The sequence below is a fragment of the Herpailurus yagouaroundi genome, unplaced genomic scaffold (assembly GCF_014898765.1).
Source record: "Herpailurus yagouaroundi ecotype Mexico unplaced genomic scaffold, PumYag 182, whole genome shotgun sequence".
Classification (NCBI taxonomy): Eukaryota; Metazoa; Chordata; class Mammalia; order Carnivora; family Felidae; genus Herpailurus; species Herpailurus yagouaroundi.
The window spans coordinates 19,823,558-19,840,062 of record NW_024412413.1 but is presented as its reverse complement, the minus strand read 5'-3'; the positions used below and the strand labels follow the sequence as shown (position 1 = coordinate 19,840,062).

The following is a 16,505-nucleotide window of genomic DNA, read 5'->3' as shown; positions in this document are numbered from 1 at the left end:
TCTCTGCCCTTCCCCCACTCATAGTCTCTTTCTCCATCCCTCGAAAATGAATAAACGTTAAAAAAAATTTTTTTAACAAAAAAAAAGATAAAATGTTCACATTGTGAAATGCTTTTACTCTATTTTAAGCTTTAGACCTGAAAAACTTGCTTATTCCTAGGAAACATATTTTGATTTTTGCCCCCTTCCTCCTTTCAGGATACATAGTACATGTTCATAAAAGATATGCCTGTTGTAAGTGACCTCATCCCTTTCTTTATTTTAAAAAAGAAAGCCAGGGGGCGCCTGGGTGGCACAGTCGGTTATGCGTCCAACTTCAGCCAGGTCACGATCTCGCGGTCCGTGAGCTCGAGCCCCGCGTCAGGCTCTGGGCTGATGGCTCAGAGCCTGGAGCCTGTTTCCGATTCTGTGTCTCCCTCTCTCTCTGCCCCTCCCCCGTTCATGCTCTGTCTCTCTCTGTCCCAAAAATAAATAAACGTTGAAAAAAAAATTTTTTTAATAAAAAAAAATAAAAATAAAAAAGAAAGCCAGGACAGTTTCTAATTTTTTTTGAAAAATAGAAAATAAATAAAATTATTAAGAAATTTAATTGTTGGGATGCCTGGATAGCTCAGTTAGTTGAATGTCCCACTGATTTCAGCTGAGGTCGTGATCCCAGGATTGTGGCCTTGAGCCCTGCTTTGGGCTTTGTGCTAAGCATGGAGCTGCTTGAGATTCTCTCTCTCTCTCTCTCTCTCTCTCTCTCTCCCTCTCTCCCTCTCCTCCCCTCCCCCTCTCCTGCTCACATGCATGCTGTCTCTCTCTAAAATAAAAATTTTTTTAATTTAAAAAATTTAATTGTTTCTGAATTTCAGGAGCCAAAGCATAATATGGCCCACTATTTATTTTTTATGAATTCAAATACATCCTGTATTTATAAACAAATATACATAATGTTCACATGTGTAACTATACTTCATTCTATTTGCTTGATATTTACTTGTGGGTGTTTTGTGTGTGTGTGTGTGTGTGTGTGTGTGTGTGTGTGTTTTATCCACAGAATATGGGCATCATAAAGGCGAGAGATTTTTCTAAGTTATTCATAACTATATCCCTACCCATGGCATTGTGCCTTGCTGATTGTAGCTAAGCAAAAAAAATTATCATATGAGTCAACATATTTTGCACTGATAAAAGTACCAAGTATAGAATTGGCAGCTCTTGAAGTTTTGATGAATTGGGGACAGCTGTTTGGCTCAGTTGGGTAGAGCATGTGACTCTTTTTTTTTTTTTTTTTGCAACACTTGATCTCTGGGTCTTGAGTTCAAGCCCCACATAGAGCTTAAAGTTTTGATGAATTGAATTGAAGGAAACTAGAATGTCATGGAAAACAAGCTTAAATTTTGAGTAGAACTCACTTTTAAAACTATCTGGACCTGGATATTTTTGTTATGGGGGACTTCCAGAAATGTACTCAAATCATCTAGGTTTTAAAATCTGTTGTTTACTGTGATTTACTTTGTTTCATCTTATGTATTCTTTGTATTTTCTCAATTTTTTCCTAATTTTTTTTCACTTACTCTTTGGCTCATCCTCTCTTTTTCTGTGGTTTTCTATTTTAGTGATTTATGCCTTTATCTTTGTAATATCCTTTCCTCTTATTCCCTGAATTTGCTCCATTGCTCTTTCTCAATTTTAATACTTAACTCAATATTTTTTCAGTCTTAATTGTTTTTATTAACGTTTCAAAACTATAAACTTCCCTTTACATGCTAATTTTATTGCATCCCATAAGTGTTGGCATGGAGTGCAGGTGCACATTGGGGTTTGGGGCTCCACTGTGGGTGCTGGGCCTGGACACACAGTGTCCACATCAGGAAAACCAAGACAAAGTGGCTCCAATCCTGGGCCAAGGCAGTAACTGTGCTCTCTGGGCATGCACGGCTGGGCAGAACATCACTGGTGTCCTCACATATTCATACCCAATCCATCCATGCAGCAGGTGGAAAAAAAAGCAAGAACCCTCTTCATCCTGTAAAAATCCCTCCGACACCCTCTGCTGGCAAAGGTTAACATCATAATCACTACAAAGAAATGTCTGAATCCAGTCTGTTATCACAGAGCAGGTGATGAAGGGGTAAATTCAGAGCTGAGAGGCAACAATTGACACTCGGCACATCCCTGAAACCGGGGTTCCAGATGTGATATAGATCCTCCTGATCAGATGAATTCACAGAAGGCTTGAATCTGGGAAGGAAGGGAGGAGAGAGGCAGGGGAAAAGGTACCTATTTTTGCTAGTGAGCTAATGAAGATGTATGATTCTGAAGCCAGTGCTGCTGGAAGTGACTTCCTGCCTCTGCAGAAGATGTCCACCCCTGTTTTTTGCTGGCGGAGTCAGCAGCTCCCCATGGCAGCTCAGTTGGGCTGAGGTTTGAGGAGCTCTTCCTACAAATCCAACCTAAAATCTCTTTGTTCATCTCTGGTAATAGTTGATGGGTGAATCAACTGAATCCCTTTCTATTTAAAATAATGAGGATTTTTTAGTCTACAAATAATCTGACCGAAACAAGGTAAGAGAATGGGCTTTGTATGATATCAACTCTGGAATTACTTGAGGTTTCTTTCCTTGTCCAATACATGATCAATTTTTGCAAAGATTTTCGGGTTTACTCAAAAAGAATATACATCCCCTTCCTCCCCTGGCTCCTAATTACTTCCCTGTTTAAGTTCTCACAAGCCATCCATTGAACAATAGGTTCTAAATATTTCCCAGGGTAAATATCAAGTGCACCATGATATATTTTGCAGAATCTACCTATTTGCAAAAGGTAAATCTTGCCATTATGTTTGAAAGTTGGATCTATTTTCCTGGTCTCCAAGCCTTTGGGATTTTCTGATGTCCATGATTTTTTTTTACTGGTTTTTAGTTTTCTGCTCCCTAGAGTCATGGTAGTGAGCACTCAACATGTAGATTTGATTATCTATAAAGATTGGTTATCTAACACATTGCAATGTTAACTGATTAATCAGGAAGACTTGCATCTTGCACCGTATGCTTTCTAGAAGAATGTCAGGGGTACTCTGATATCTTGCTACAGTGCTTTGGCAAATGCTCTAAATTTATTATAGACGCTGTAAACAATCTTTTTTTTAATATGAAATTTATTGTCAAATTGGTTTCCATACAACACCCAGTGCTCATCCCAACAGGTGCCCTCCTCAATGCCCATCACCGGCTTTCCCCTCCCTCCCACCCCCCATCAACCCTCAGTTGACTGAGCCCCCATCAACCCTCAGAGACTCAGTTTTTAAGAGTCTCTTATGATTTGCCTCCCTCCCTCTCTAACTTTTTTTTCCCCTTCCCCTCCCCCATGGTCCTCCACCAAGTTTCTCAGGATCCACCTAGGAGTGAAAACATATGGTATCTGTCTTCCTCTGTATGACTTATTTCACTTAGCATAACACTCTCCAGTTCCATCCATGTTGCTACAAAAGGCCATATTTCATTCTTTCTCATTGCCAAGTAGTATTCCATTGTATATATAAACCACAATTTCTTTATCCATTCATCAGTTGATGGACATTTAGGCTCTTTCCATAATTTGGCTATTGTTGAAAGTGCTGCTATAAACATTGGGGTACAAGTGTCCCTATGCTTCAGCACTCCTGTATCCCTTGGGTAAATTCCTAGCAGTGCTATTGCTGGGTCATAGGGTAGATCTATTTTTAATTTTTTGAGGAACCTCCACACTGTTTTCCAGAGCGGCTACACCAGTTTATTTTCCCACCAACAGTGCAAGAGGGTTCCCGTTTCTCCACATCCTCTCCAGCATCTATAGTCTCCTGATTTGTTCATTTTGGCCACTCTGACTGGCGTGAGGTGATATCTCAGTGTGGTTTTGATTTGTATTTCCCTGATGAGGAGTGACGTTGAGCATCTTTTCGTGTGCCTGTTGGCCATCTGGATGTCTTCTTTAGAGAAGTGTCTATTCATGTTTTCTGCCCATTTCTTCACTGGATTGTTTTTCGGGTGTGGAGTTTGGTGAGCTCTTTCTAGATTTTGGATACTAGCCCTTTGTCCGATATGTCATTTGCAAATATCTTTTCCCATTCCGTTGGTTGCCTTTTAGTTTTGTTGATTGTTTCCTTTGCAGTGCAGAAGCTTTTTATCTTCAGTTCATTTTCACTTTTAATTCCCTTGCCTTTGGAGATGTGTCGAGTAAGAAATCGCTGTGGCTGAGGTCAGAGAGGTTTTTTCCTGCTTTCTCTAAGGTTTTGATGGTTTCCTGTCTCACATTCAGGTGAGTTTATTTTTGTGTTTATCCATTTTGAGTTTATTTTTGTGAATGGTGTAAGAAAGTGGTCTAGTTTCATTCTTCTGCATGTTGCTGTCCAGTTCTCCCAGCACCATTTGTTAAAGAGACTGTCTTTTTTCCATTGGATATTCTTTCCTGCTTTGTCAGAGATTAGTTGGCCATACTTCTGTGGGTCCAATTCTGGAGTCTCTGTTCTATCCCATTGGTCTATGTGTCTGTTTTTGTGCCAGTACCATGCTGTCTTGATGATTACGGCTTTGTAGTAGAGGCTAAAGTCTGGGATTGTGATGCCTCCCCTTTTTGGTTTTCTTCTTCAGTATTACTTTGGCTATTCGGGGTCTTTTGTGGTTCCATACAAATTTTAGGATTGCTTGTTCTAGCTTCGAGAAGAATGCTGGTGCAATTTTGATTGGGATTGCATTGAATGTGTAGATAGCTTTGGGTCATATTGACATTTTAACAATATGTATTCTTCCAATCCATGAGCATGGAATGTTTTTCCATTTCTTTGTATCTTCTTCAATTTCCTTCGTAAGCTTTCTATAGTTTTCAGCATACAGATCTTTTACATCTTTGGTTAGGTTTATTCCTAGGTATTTTATGCTTCTTGGTGCAATTGTGAATGGGATCAGTTTCTTTATTTGTCTTTCTGTTGCTTCATTATTATTGTATAAGAATGCAACTGATTTCTGTACATTAATTTTGTATCTTGCGACTTTGCTGAATTCATGTATCAGTTCTAGCAGACTTTTGGTGAAGTCTATTGGATTTCCATGTATAATATCATGTCATCTGCAAAAAGTGAAAGCTTGACTTCATCTTTGCCAATTTTGATGCCTTTGATTTCCTTTTGTTGTCTGATTGCTGATGCTAGCACTTCCAACACTATGTTAAACAACAGCGGTGAGAGTGGACATACCTGTCATGTTCCTGATCTCAGGCGAAAGCTCTCAGTTTTTCCCCGTTGAGGATGGTATTAGCTGTGGGCTTTTCGTAAATGGCTTTTATGATGTTTAACTATGTTCCTTCTATCACGACTTTCTCAAGGGTTTTTATTAAGAAAAGATGCTGAATTTTGTCAAATGCTTTTTCTGCATCGATTGACAGGATCATATGATTCTTATCTTTTCTTTTATTAATGTGATGTATCACATTGATTGATTTGTGAATGTTGAACCAGCCCTGCAGCTCAGGAATGAGTCCCACTTGATCCTGGTGAATAATTCTTTTTATATGCTGTTGCATTTGATTTGCTAGTATCTTGTTGAGAATATTTGCATCCATATTCATCAAGGATATTGACCTGTAGTTCTGTTTTTTTGCTGGGTCTCTGTCTGGTTTTGGAATCAAAGTAATGCTGGCTTCATAGAATGCATCTGGAGGTTTTCCTTCCCTTTCTATTTTTTGGAACAGCTTGAGAAGGATAGGTATTATCTCTGCTTTAAATGTCTGGTAGAATTCCCCAGGGTGTAAACAATCTTTTAAAATTTTTTTCTAAGTTTATTTATTTATTTTGAGAGAGAGAGCACAATCAGGGGAGGGTCAGAGAGAGGGAGAGAAAGAATCCCAAGCAGGCTCTGCACCGTCAGTACAAAGCCCGATGTGGGACTTTGAACTCACAAACTGTAAGATCATGACCTGAGCGGAGATCAAGAGTCAGACACTTAACCGGACTGTGCCACCCAGACGCCCCGTCACTGTAAACAATCTTAAAGAAACTCTATGAATCAAAATAACATCAACCAGTATAGTTAAGGGCACCAAATTCTAGAGTTTACTGAAGTCCAGATGTCACAGTAGAAGACTAGTTAACTGATGGCTCTGACACATCAGGCTAAAAGAGTTAGGCAATGGCCATGGTGTGAATCTCTAGAGGATACCAAGGTAAAGGATTAAGAATTATTAGGGTTAGAGTAAACAGAGGAAAGCTCAAGGAAAAGAATAGATTTACTTTGGTCTTCTCTCATCAAGTACAAACTAGCTGCAGGTTTCTCTCAGTTGCTGCACTGTGAGGTGCACATGAAACAAAACAAATTCTAAAAGCCACAACTGTCAACGTGGACAGTTCCCTTCTTCTCTAGGGCTGATAGGCTCTTTGAGTTCTTAATTTGAAGCAGTGGCATCAAAATTACAATCCAGATAGGGTAGGACTAGTTTTCCTCATGCTTCACATCTCACTTCATATTGATCTAGATTCAATAGGTAAAGTCGTTCTTTCTGGATTTCTTTTCACTTCATAATGTGCAGATTTGCTAAGTAATTTTAAGAATGTTCCTCTAGTTACAAAACAGATGAACCTAAAGGAAGGGAAGCAAAACAACATAAAAAACAAGGAGGGAGACAAAACATAAGAGACTCTCTTAAATACAGAGAACAAACAGGGTTGTTGGAAGGGTTATAGGTGGGGGGATGGGCTAAATGGATAAGAGGCATTAAGGAAGACACTTGTTGGGATGAGCACTGGGTGTTGGACATAGGGGATGAATCACTGAAATCATTATTGCATTATATGCTAACTTGGATGTAAATTAAAAAATAAATTAAAATGATATATATTTTTAAAAAAGAATGTTCCTCTAGTTAAGCTAGAAACATGCTTTCATGTCAAGACAAATTTATCTCAAAAAGTCATGGTCAAAACTTCTGTGTCTGTTGAGCAACCATGGAATAATGTTTTCGTTTCCATTTCCATTTACTGCCTTAATTATTTTTCCTGAATTTCCTTGAATATTCCCTCTTTAGCTTTTTTAAAGAAACCACATTGATTGTTGTATCATTTATATACCATAAAACCGACCTATTTTAGGTCAACAATGATTTTAGTAAATTTGTAGAGTGATTCAGCCATCATTGTAATGGAGAATTTGAATTTAGAATATTTTCATTATCCTAAAAGTTTTCTTGTACCTGTTTGCAGTTAATTCTCACTCTCACCTTCAGCCATAGGCAAACACCAATCTGCTTTTTATCTCTGTAAATTTGTCTTCTCTAGACATTTCTAGAAAATGGAATGGAATCATACAATATCTATGATATCCAGTCCTTGTGTCCACCTTTTGTCACTTAACATGATGTATTTGAGGTTCATGCATGTTGTAGCATGTATCAGTAGTTCATTGATTTTTATTGTTGAATAGTACTCCATTGTATGCTTACCACATTTTGTTTATCCATTCACTGGTTGATGGGCATTTGGATGGTTTCCAGTTTGGGGCTATTGTGTGTAATCCTGCTATGAACAATCAATCACATACATGTCATTGGGTGGACCTATGTTTTCATCTCTCTTGGGTAAATATGGAGGAATGAAATTACTGGGTTATATGGTAAGTATAGTTAACTTTTTAAGAAACTGTCAAGCCATTTTCCAAAGTAGCTGTACCATTTTATATTCCCACCAGCAATGCAGGAGCATTCCAGTTCCTTCTCATCCTTTCCAACACTTGGCACTGTCTGTCATTTTAATTATAATCACTCAGTATAGTTTTGATTTGCATTTCTTTGCATTTCCCTCATGACCAATGATGTTAGCATCTTTTCCCATCATTATAAGCCATTTGTATATTGCCTTTGGTGGAATTTCTATGCAAACTCTTTGCCCATATTTAAATTTTTTTTTTCAACGTTTATTTATTTTTGCGACAGAGAGAGACAGAGCATGAATGGGGGAGGGGCAGAGAGAGAGGGAGACACAGAATCAGAAACAGGCTCCAGGCTCTGAGCCATCAGCCCAGAGCCTGACGCGGGGCTCGAACTCACGGACCGCGAGATCGTGACCTGGCTGAAGTTGGACGCTTAACCGACTGCGCCACCCAGGCGCCCCATCTTTGCCCATATTTAAATAGGGTTCCTCTTTAACCTTTGAAACCCTGATTTCTATTCTTACTCCTATTAAAAATGCCCTCATGGAAATAATCCAGTAGTGTTTTAAAATTTGTCTTCTCCTTGACCCTATTGCAGTATTCAATAGTGTCTTCATTAACCCTTCTTGAAATGTCATCTTACTTTGGTGTTCAGGACAAATAGGTTTTTTTTAATTTAATTTTTTATTTTTTTTTAATTTGCATTCAAATTAGTTAGCATATAGTGCAACAATGATTTCAGGAGTAGTTTCCTTAGTGCCCCTTACCCATTTAGCCCATCCCCCCTCCGACAATCCCTCCAGTAACCCTCAGTTTGTTCTCCCTACTTATGAGTCTCTTACGCTTTGTCACCCTCCCTGTTTTTATATTATTTTTGTTTCCCTTCCCTTATGTTCATCTGTTTTGTCTCTTAAAGTCCTCATATGAGTGAAGTCATATGATTTTTGCCTTTCTCTGACTAATTTCACTTAGCATAATACCCTCCAGTTCCATCCATGTAGTTGCAAATGGCAAGATTTCATTCTTTTTGATTGCTGAGTAATACTCCATTGTGTGTGTGTATATATACCACATCTTCTTTATCCATTCATCCATCGATGGACATTTGGGCTCTTTCCATACTTTGGCTATTGTTGATAGTGCTGCTATAAACATTGGGGTGCATGTGTCCCTTCAAAACAGCACACATATATCCCTTGGATAAATACCTAGTAGTGCAATTGCTGGGTCGTAGGGTAGTTCTATTTTTAGTTTTTTGAGGAACCGCCATACTGTTTTCCAGAGTGGCTGCACCACCTTGCATTCCCAAGGACAAATACTTTTTTGATTCTTCTATGATAATTGGTTTTTTTGGTTAATAGTCTTCCTCTTGCTCTAACTGGTCCAGTCTGCATGGACTAGACCTATGCCCTCTGCTCTTCTCCTTCTACATTTTATTCCATGGCAAGTTATAATATCTTTAAGGAAATGTCTAAAAGGAAATGAGATATTTAATAATGTCTTTAAGGAAATGGAGTTATCAGAACCTGTGAGGGTTGGAACTGTTGAAGGGGGAGCTGCCTGATAGGAGGTGCAGTAGTACATTGGAAATGCGGCCACTGTGAGAAGGGATGCAGCCAAGCAGTGATGGAACAGGAAAGAAACACCCCAAACTTTATCTATTTCCATCCTTTGATCTTATACTAGTGCCTCCCATTGGTTGAAGCCAGAGATTAGGAGAAGCTTGGTAAAGCCATCTATGGGGTCAGCAAAGGGTATGGGAAATGACTCCAGGAGCAAATGGAGAATAGGTGACATAACGTCTTGTTGTTCCTTCATATTCAGAGTCTAAAACAGATGACATCATCTTAGTGCCTAAATCATCTCCCTGTTTTAAATTCTGTGCCCGTTAGGGGTGCCATTACCCTCTTGGTCTCCCAGGCTGGAACCTCAGAAAACACTACAATGCTCAGTCAATCTCTTCTGCTCATAAATTCTGTATCCCTTATTTGGCATTAATCACCTCACTGGTTTGAACCAGACTACTGTTAAGATCTTCTATAAGTGTGAGGTTGCATGGTTTTATGGTACTCAACATTGCATCATGATTTCATTGAAATTCTCAAGTATGTATTTGTGTCTTGAACAAGACTATAAGCATTTTTTAGGGCAGGGTCTGTTCCTGATACTTCTTCAAATTCTCTCTGGGGTCTATTAGGTTCTATTCTATTAGGTTCTGTTCTGTTAGTTTAGAGACTCAGCAAAGGTTTGTAAAACGAATGAATGAATGATTCAGACATGGTCCTAAAATTTGTCTAAGTCACTTGTCCAAATTACAGATTTTGACAACAAAGAGTCAGCATGTTTCACCACTAAGTGGCATCATCCTCAATGATAATTTCCAAAATGGCCCCATTCCAGGGAGCACATCAGTAAGGCTTCAATGATCATAGTAGCAAGAGTATGATAAGAACAGAACCTGTTGATAAAGCTATTCTCTTTCTGGTGAAAAATTACCAATGGATTACTGTCTGTGCAGATAAATTGCTAAAAAAATATGGCTAAGAATCAAATGTGTTTGCTTTGCTTTTCTATGAATTGTAAATTGTTTTTGTTTTAATTAGAGTTCAGTTTTCTTATCATGAAAAGTGTTGTATTCTTAGTATAGAATAGGCCAAAGAAGACAAAATCTCTTATAGCTCTTCCTGTTGTTTTTGTTTCTCTATAAACGTTTCACCTTGCTTTTTTCTTTTGCAAATTGACCTTTACTTTTTATTGTTCCAAAATAATTCATGCTTACAAAAATAAAAACAATAGAAGTGTATATAGTAAAAAGTTAAAGACTTTGTTCCCTTGAAGGTCCTGCTGCCACTCCCAAGGGGTAACCATTGTTAACATAGTGATGCATATTCTTCCAGACTATTTTTTTTTTTGCAGATTTATTTTTTTTTTAAGTTTCAGCACGTTTTATTAAAATTCAGTGTAAATAATATTTCCTACCTGGTCCCTCTCACTCCACCACTCCCCTTAAATGAATCTCAAAGAAGTAATCATTTGTTACCAGTTTGCTATGGATTCTGGTTGTCAACACTTAGGCATTTGGAAATATGTGAGGACATTTGTGGTTGTCATAGTGATTAGGAAGCTCTGTGGCCCGTGGGGAACAAAGTGCTCAGATGTTAACAACTGTGGAATGCCTAGGAGGGTCCCACAAGATAAAACACTTTGTTCCACTTGGAATGTCACAAGCATTTCTGCTCAGAAACCCTAAAGATCTCTTCCCTACTGAATATAAACACACACACACACACACACACACACACACACACACACACACACACAGAGCCTTTTTTTCATTCAAAAGAAAAGCTAAACGAATTTGACAGTAAACACTCAAGTACCTACCACCTAGATTCTACTCTTGACGTGTTGCCTTCACTCTTTTTCCCACAAATCTATTCAAATATGTGCCAGTGTCTATGCCAATTCCTATTCAACTATCCATTTTTTTAATGTATTTCAAAATAGGTTGCAAAGATCAGTATACATCATCCCTAAACATTTCACCATTAAGTTGCTTTTATCTTTTTAATTGAAGTTTGGTTGACACACTATGTTACATTAGTAAATGGCCTTTTAAAAATCTTCTTATACATGGTGATCTACAGCTTGCTCTATAAATCTATCATCAATCATTCAATAACTCAATATTTTTATTGAGGGTTTACTATGTGTCAGATACTATGCTAGGCCCTGGGGTTACACTGATGAGTAAAACAAATACAGTCCCTGAATCATGGAGCTTACTCTAATAGAGATTTTGAAACTTTCTCCATAATAGTAGTAATAATAATAATTAGTAGTAGTATAACAATATTATAGCAATGTATAACAACATTATAACAACAAAATAATTATCATTATTATAACAATATAATAAAATTTTGTGTTTGTTGTGTACACTATATTCTTGACATTGCTCTAAGTATTTTTTTTTTTTTTTTTGAGAGAGAGAGAAAAAGAAAAGGAGGGGGGGGGGGGGGGGGGGGGGGAGAGAGAGAAACATTTATTTTTATATATTTTTTATTATTTATTTTTGAGAGAGAGAGAGAGAGAGAGAGACAGGGTGCCAGGGGGGAGGGGCAGAGAGGCAGGGAGACACAGAATCTGAAGCAGGGTCCAGGCTCTGAGCTGTCAGCACAGAGCCCAACATGGGGCTTGAACCCATGAACCACAAGATCATGATCTGAGCCAAAGTTAAACACCTACCTGACTGAGCCACCCTTGTGCCCCAAAGAGAAGGAGAGAGAATCTTAAGCAGGTTCCACACTCGATGCAGACCCCCATATGGGACTCAATCTCACAATCGTGAGATTGAGACCTGAGCCAAAATCAAGGATCAGACACTCAACCAACTTAGTCACCCAGGTACCCCTAAGTATTTTAAATATATTAACTAATTTAACCCTATAAAGTAGAACAGTTATAATCTTCACTTTGCAGATGATGAGACTGAGACACAGAAAGTAACTTGCCCAGGATCACAAAGCTAGGAAATAACAGAGCTGGAGTATAAACCCAGACAGCCTAGCTCCAGAGTCCACAGGCTGTACCACTACACCACTGCCTCTCCCATATTATCACCATGTTAATAGTATATGATCTACCCTATTCTTTTTTCACAGGTGCATAATATTCCTCAGAATTAATTTCATGCAATGTATTTAATGAATCCCTTACTTTGAAAATAATTTTTCACTGTCATATTTAATGACACAGCAAATATACATGTTCTTAAATTTTTGTGTATGCACATATTTTGGTTAAATATGTAATAGAAGTAGACTTGCTGAGTCAAAGGTATGCACATTTTAATTCATTTGATTTGATTTGATATTATTTTTTTTTAACAGAGAGAGTGTGAGCAGGGGAGAGGGGCAGAGGGGAGAGAGAATCTTAAGCAGGCTCCGTGCTCAGCGTGGATCCCAAAGCAGGGCTGGATCCAATGACCCCGGGATGATGACCTGAGCCAAAATCAAGAGTAGGTCTCTCAAATGACTGAGCCACCTGGGAACCCCTACACATTTTAATTCTAATAGATATTGGATAACTGCCTTCAAAAAATGTTACACCAATCAGGTGGCATTTGAGAAACCTCACTAGTGTTTTAATTTTGCTTCTGTAATTACCATGCAGATGGAGCAAATTTCTCCCCTCTGGTGCCTAGACTATAAAATATTTATGAGCATAGTGTTTTCATAGACTTCCAAACTCCCTTCAATCACTAAATGTTAGTCTATAACTTTACTATGTGTGATGTTTTTGAATGAAACCAATTGTAAGGGTGTCTTCCTTCCTTCCTTCCTCCCTCCCTCCCTCCCTTCCTTCCTTCCTTTTTTCTTTTTGGTCAGGCCTATTGAAATAAAATTTACATACAATGTAACTAACCCTTTTAAAATGTACAGTTCCATGAATTTTGATAAAATGTACATTTTTATAACCATCACCACAATCATGGTAGAGGATTATTCCATCACCCAAAAAAGTTCCCTCATGCCCCTTTGAGGTCATTTCCTACTTTTACCCCCAGCCTGTAGATGTCATTGACCTGTTTTTTGTATCTGTAGTTTTACCTTTTCTAGGATGTCGTATAAATGAACTCATCTGGTATATAGCTTTTTGTGTCTTTTTGTACTTACATTCATGTTGTTTCATCTCTCAGTAGTTATTTCATGTTTACTTCTGAGTGGTTTTCCATTGTGTGGTCTGTACCATGGATCAGTTCACCAACTGAACATTTCAGTTGTTTCTGGTTTATTGCCATTATAAATGAAGCTGTTGTGGGCATTCTTGGATAGATCTTTGTGTGAACGTATTCACTTTCCCTTGCATAAGTACAAAAGAATGGGATGACTGGGTCATATAATAAGTGTATGTTGAACTTTCTGTGATATTGCCAAACTGTTTTCCAAAGCGTCTCTAACTGCATTCCAGTTGACAGTTCCTTCAGAGTTCCAGTTCCTTCAGAGTTTCACCAGCAGTTGGTAATCTACTGGATATGTGCTAATGTCCCATTGTGGTTTCCATTTGCATTCCCTTATAGAGTAATGATGTTGAGCATCTTTTCACGTGCCACCTGTATATTTTCTTTAGGAAAGTGTTCAAATCCTTTGGCCATTTTAAAATTGTTTTTTTACTATTGTGTTTTGAGAGTTCTTTTTATATTGTGGATACAAGTGCTTTATCATATATGTGTTTTACAAATATTACCTTCTAGTCTGTGCCTTGTTTTTTCATTTCTTAACAGTGTTTTACACAAAGGAAAAGGCTTTGGTGAAGGCCAATTGATCAATTTTTTCCTCTTGTGGTTCATATTTTTGGTCTGTCTTGAGAAACTTTTGCCTAACCCAGATTTCTCAACCTTAGCACTATTAGCATTTGGTGATGGATAATTCTATTGTATGTGAGGGATCCCTTGTGTATTGTACAGTGTTTGCCAACATTCCTGGTTTCTACTCGTTAGATCCTAGTAGCAATTCCCCATCTAAAGTTGTATTTGCCAAAAATGTATCCAGACACTGCCAGGTGTCCCCTGGGGCCAAAATCACCCCTGGTTAAGAACCACTGGTCACTTACAAGATCATAAATATTTTCCTTTGACACTTCTGGAAATTTTTTTAGGTTTAGCTCTTATATTTAAGTCTATGATCAATTCTAAATTAATTTTTGTATATGGTGTGAAGCACAGTAGTTTTTTTTCTTTTTCTTTCCTTTCTTTTCTTTCTTTCTTTCTTTCTTTCTTTCTTTTTTTTTTTTTTTTTTGGTATATCATTATAGCACATTTTGCAGAAAAGACTTTGCTTTGTCCACTGAATTGACACCTTTTCAAAAATCAGCTGACTTTTATTTGTGGGTCTATTTTTGTTTTCAATTAGCAATAATCGCGCCTCGGATAAACCTCATTGGCTACCATACTGCCACTGTGCAAAGCCTGTGGGCCTATTTTTGAATTCTCTCTTCCATTCCATCAAACTTCATGTCTTTCCTGACACAGATACCATACTCTAACTTGATGTGAAATCTTGAAATTAGATAATTTGAGTCTTCTAATTTTGTTTTCTTTTAAAAAAATGTGTTGACCATTTGGATCTTTTGATTTTCCATAAAATTTTAAGTTTTATGGAAACTTGATTTCTACATAAAAAGGGTCTTTGGGATTTGGGTTGAGAGTACATTAAATCATTAGGTCAATTTAGAGAGAATTACACCTTGATACTAGTGAATCTTTCAATTCGTACACATGAGACTTTTCTCCAGTTATATAGACTTCTTTTGTTTTGAATTAAATGCTGTACATGTTTTATAGTTTTCATCTTCTCCATTCTTTTTTCAATCTCAGATCTTTCTTCTGTACTCATTGTTCTTTCTGAAATACATTCTTTCGATGTTGCTTTAGTGAGAAAGTCTAGTGGTGATAAAGATTCTCAGTTTATCTGAAAATTCTCAATTTATCTCAAAAGAGTTTTCTGTAAAAACTTTGGAGCTATCCTTCCACACTCATCTAGTTTCCTCTGTTACTGTTTAGAAATCAGTAGTTAAGGGTGGGTAATCTGTTTTTTCTGTCTGGCTGCTTTTAATTTTTTTTTTTTCTGTCTTTTTTGGTGTTCTGCAGTTCCAATGCTGACTGTTGACATTTTTAAGGCATTTAGTATTCCCATGCAGAACCCTGGAATGTTCTTCCATGTATTTATTTCTCTTTTTTAAAGAATTAGTTATCTTGAAATTTTATACAAATCTACCACCAAAACCACCCTTATTATTGAGTCAGCTATTCCCTCATATGAAGTGTTACCTTCTCTTAGGCACCACATTGGTCTCCTCCAGGAAATCTAAACCCAATTAAAACCCTGTTTTGACATATGACACATTATATAACATCAAAGAAATCTAGATTCTAAGAAGAAATATTTGTAAGTTATATATGTTAAATGTGTGCTCTACCTGTTAAATTAAAGCCTAAAAAAATCCAAACAAACAACACAGGAAACCATCCTATGATAATGCTTCAGATCTCCAAATATCAGTGTCAACTCCACCCCTGCGTTTGATAGCCCTCGAATACCTTTTGGAATTCCTCTTTCTCCAGTACACAGCCACCATGGTGGATGGCCATATGTCCCCTTGAGGAAGGACTGGGAGAATCATTATAGAATGCTCCTGTGGTGTGGTTTCAGGGTTCCTCCTCCTGGTGATCTGGCCACCTCTTCAGTCAACCAGGACCAGATCTGATAACTGACTCAGGCTCAAGAACTGGGCAAAAGATCATGACTTCCTAGTGGATGACCACCTTCATTTTGTCAAACACAGTTTCTTGACAGTATATATCTAGCATTAAGCACAGGGATTGACACATAGTAAGCCCTCAAAACATATTTGGTATATGAATGAATGATGTTTTGGTTTTCCTATATATAAAAGTTTAGGGGTGGTATACATACCTCAGTTAATCAATTGATTACTAAAACTTTTACCTTTCATTAAGTATCCTATTTGACTTACAGGGAGAAGATAGAGGACTCCTCAAGAGAAGAGTCTCTGGAATCAATCAGTGTAGATTTGATTACGCATCCCCTCTTACCATCCCTGAGCCTCATTCTCTCATCTGTAAAATAGGTATAATAATAGCCTCTCTGACCCATAATAATAGGTCCCTTTCATTCATAATTGATCTAAACATTTGCACTAGTCTCCACCCTACTTGGTTGGAGGGAGAAGGGAAGCAGTAAAATGGGATGCCACAAGAGTTAAACTTGCCAAGTAAAGTTATCTTAGTGTGTGCTGTTTAAACTGTCTCTTGCTGGGTAAATA

At 37.7% G+C, this 16,505-nt stretch overlaps 1 pseudogene; it reads right to left on the bottom strand.

Moving 5' to 3' along the window:
• Positions 1-14,507: 14,507 nt before the first annotated feature.
• LOC121041164 (uncharacterized) lies at positions 14,508-14,629 on the bottom strand (annotated as a pseudogene).
• Positions 14,630-16,505: the final 1,876 nt, after the last annotated feature.